Source organism: Rhea pennata, chromosome 25 (assembly GCF_028389875.1).
Source record: "Rhea pennata isolate bPtePen1 chromosome 25, bPtePen1.pri, whole genome shotgun sequence".
NCBI classification, from domain to species: domain Eukaryota; kingdom Metazoa; phylum Chordata; class Aves; order Rheiformes; family Rheidae; genus Rhea; species Rhea pennata.
The window spans coordinates 5,666,292-5,670,418 of NC_084687.1; positions in this window are offsets into that span (position 1 = coordinate 5,666,292).

Below are 4,127 nucleotides of genomic sequence, written 5' to 3' on the forward strand. Positions count from 1 at the left end.
TTAGCATCACCTCGGTCACGACAGCAAGGAGAATCTGTAAGGAGGAGAAGCGCTGCGGAAAGCTCGCCCCGCGCCCGCCCCGCTCCGCTCCGCGGCCCCACCTGCCGCCGCCGCCTCCCGCCCGCGCCGCTCTTCGCTTCTCGGCGGCGAGCTAACGCCGCTCGCCCGGCCCGCGGGCAGCAGCCGAGGCGGAGCCGCGTCCAGGGGCCGGCGGCGGCGCTGCAGCGGCCCCGGGCAGCGCCCGTCAAAGCGGGAGCCGGAGCCGCGGGCGGCCGCCGGGCAGCCGCATCCCCGCTCGGGCTCCGGGCGGCCCGCGGGCTCCCTCGGCGGCCCCCGCTCCGCCGCCGCCGCCGCCGGTTAAATGGGCAGGTCGGGGCCCGGCAGGGAGCATGCGCCGCCGCGGGCGGAGCGGGGCGCCCGGGGGCCCTGCCCGCTCCCCCCCCCGGCCGCCTCCCTCCCGCCGGGCGCCCCCGGCTCCCCCGCGGGCCGCGCTCTGCCCCGGGGCGGGGGGGGGGCGAAAGCGCGCAGGGAGCCGCGGGCACGCTTGCGGTGAACTCCTAGAGAGAACATCACTAACTTGAGCTTGGGAAAGAAAAAAAAAAACAAAAAACAACATTTCTTTTGTCTTGCTGGGGAATTAATTACCCACAGCGTAAGTAGCTGCTTGTTTTGTTTGGTTTTCCTAATCTATTCATTATTTGTAATTGCTTGGATTGTATGCAAATAGATCCTGTGCTCTGGGAAGCTCATGACCTGGCCCCCAGACATTATTCGTGGTAGATGACTGCTTAAAAATCACATAAATTCTCCTTCTCGGACATTCTATACACTCACATAGATACTACATACTGACTAGATCTCTCCAATTTGTCCAATAATGGCTGAACAGAATGATTTGGAGGAAGAATGAATGCTATTATTCGTGCTTACAGCCTCAGAGATGAGCACCCTTAGAAGGAGCAGCCTTCCTTAAACATCTGCATCTACAAATGTCTTTTTGTGTGAACAGTCAGGAGCAGAGGATAGGAAAAATGAGACAAGAATGCAGTTGACAAAACCAGCTGTTCTTAAACTGATGTTTACAAATGCTAGGGACAGTTCCTCAGCTGAGAGGTCATCAAAAGACTTGTGCAAGTTTGCACTATTTAAAGATTCAGCCTTTCTGTTTTGCAACATAACTCATCCAGCTCTAGCAGTTCTAGTTACTTTTAATCTTCACACGGTCCCTCCTTTGAGTGACTTTGTACCTTTCAAGGTTAAAAACCCTGCTTCCCTGTCACATCTCAGCTTGGATCAGGAGGACAGTCTTGTTTTCACTATAAGCAGCTGTTCCCTCCTAAACTTTGCTGAAAGGACTCTCCCTACATGAGAAAAGCAGAGAAGCACCTGCATTTGTTGTCACTTGAACCGATGACAACTCACTCACTCACCTGGGTGGCTGACAAGGAGAAATGCCACTGCTGTTTCCTGCAGAAAGATTTTGGCAGTCCGGATGCTGCTAGAAATTCATTTAAAAACAAACCTAAAGAGTTAGGTTATGGCTTAAGTTTGTAAAATGCCAGAGCCCAAATTTGGGTGGGGAGAGCTGCTCCCATTTTCTAGTCAGGGGAATTCACAAGCAACCAAATAGCTACCAGTATTTTTTTTTTCCCCTCCTCTGAAGTGACCGAATGATACACTCTTGGCTGGAGCATATGATTAAGTAGGTGGATTCCCAAATACCGAGCCTGCAGTATCTGAGCTCTGGAAGCTTAGCGTTGCAGGGCTCAGTGGTTAGAGAGGCAACAAGCGGTCAGGCCTTCTATCTTCTATTCCCAGCTCTACCTGACTCACTGCGTGACACTGGTTCAAACACAAGCAGCCAATTTAAAAACAAACAAAACAAACAAACAAAAAACCCCCACCAACCCTGGAGGCTGCGATGGTGCATATTCATGGACAGTCACCAAACGGAGGCTCTGCTCATTTCAGAGTGCTGTCTGCAGTGCATCAGCACCGTTTGCATAGACCAGTTCTGTTAACCCTTGCTTTGCAAGTAGGAAGAGCATAATAGCAGCTTAATATATCATCTACTCTACACTAGTAACGGGGCAGGTCACAGAAAGCATTGCTTATTACCTTCAAAAGTCACGAGCTAGATGAACATTTCTGTTCAGCAGCAGTACCAAACAGCCAAGATCTCCTGGAGATGTACAGAGTTTGTGCCTCTCAATCAGTGGTCCAGATTAGGGACAGGAGTCCTTTCACTGTTAACAGGTCACATTCCTTAGATTTACCAGATAGAAATTGGGTTTAACTATGTCTTAATGAAAGATGAGATTCTGGGTCACAACAGAACAGATGAGGACAAGTGATACTCTGCTGTACTCCACACTAGCTCATTCATGCCTCAGTCATAGACTCCTAGCACCTATGACCACCAGGCCAGAAGAATTTCCCATAAACTGAGGCCCCATATAAGTTAATGGCTACTCATATATTTCAACCTTCCTATCTATCACATTTTCCCATTAGTAAAGTAGTGATAACTGTATTTACCCAAACAAACACTTGGTAATTCCTTGATAAAGGCTCTAGTTGGTACAAGGTATCATTATTGCAATAATCCCTCTTGGAATTCCAGTCAGCACTCTGCCTTTCTGTAGGAAGCATCCATGGATTCTAAATGCAGGTAAATGCAGCTGTTTCATCCCTCTTCAGCAGGGCATTTTCAGCTTAATTTAAACCACCTCTTTAGTTTGCCCTTCTGCTGCACAGGACTAGCTCCATGATGACTGCCATGCCAAGCTGGGGCTTGAAGGATGCCTGCCTGGTATGAGGCATGCGCAGAGAACTCAGCGCTCTTCCGCATGGTTTTTCTTTGCACAGCCTTTGCCCCTTCCTCTACATATTGTCGCTGCTTTCATTTACTACCTCTTGTCCATGGTTATGCTTTCTTTTAAGTTGACAGAAAGGCATCAGTTCTGTTTAGATGAAGGGGGAGAGGGGGAAAAAAAAAGGAATCCTGTGGAGGAATAAACACTGGAAGTTACAGCCAGTCAGAGACATACATGAGACAGGTTAAGGGAGCAGCAGCACATCAGTGACAGCACTTGCATAGCTGTGTGCAAGCACAGCCAGCGTCCCAGACAGGGACAGCTGCAACAAGAGCTTTCTCACTGCTCCGCTTCTCACAAATGGATATCCCTATGCAGAGCTGGAGTGGCGGTTTCCAGGATACTGATGCTTGCCTGAGGGGACTGAGCTGAGGCCTTCTACAGTCAGTTCATAATTTTGCCAGAGGGAAAGAAGGCACGTTCTACCTGGGGGAGTGAAATACTTAAGGCAACATATGGAACTTCCAGTCCTCCCCACTCAGGTCCTCTTTCCCCTCACTGCAGTTTTACGGCCCTCAGGCCTGCCAGACAACAGTGACTGCCCACTACTGAACAAGACTGTGCTTGGAAGGAATAGGCACTTCCTGAGCCCTCTTACACACTCCTGTAACTCTTTTACCAACCAACCAAGAATTTCAGAGCACAGTAGACATTTTCCTGTTGTAGGGTTCAATGCTTACAGCTGCTGAGGACCCCAGGCCTGTCAGAGAAGCACTTTGGCAAGAGTCCTATGAGATCTTTCACGGGATCAGCTTGGGGAGGGGGAAGAGAAAGTGAGGAAATCAGACCACATACTTGGGAACCTAACCATGTAAGTAGGAACCTGACTGTTCAAATCACTGGCTTCAGAAGGCAAAATCCTGGGCTTATAAATGGAGGCAATCACTTTGCTGGAGCAGGGCCAGAAGACTCAGAACTCTGTAGGACTGAGTCGTCATGGGAATCAGCAAATTAGATTAATCTATCAAGAGGGGGAATAGAGAGTCAACTGCTGCCTCAGCTGCTCATGCCCGATTAGATCACAGCACAGATTTGCCCTGGTCTTATCTCTATCTCGTGTACCCAGCCAAGCGGAGCCCACAGTATCTGCTAGAATCTTGACATGGACTAGACCCCATCGCATGTGGCAAATAAAGCAAGGAGCCAGAGAGCACAAGGAGAGCGCCTGTGCACGCAACTTGACCCTGGCTCCAGGGTGTGGTATGGCAGCTCGGACTCTTGCAGCAGCTTCTCAGAGATGGGGATACTCAG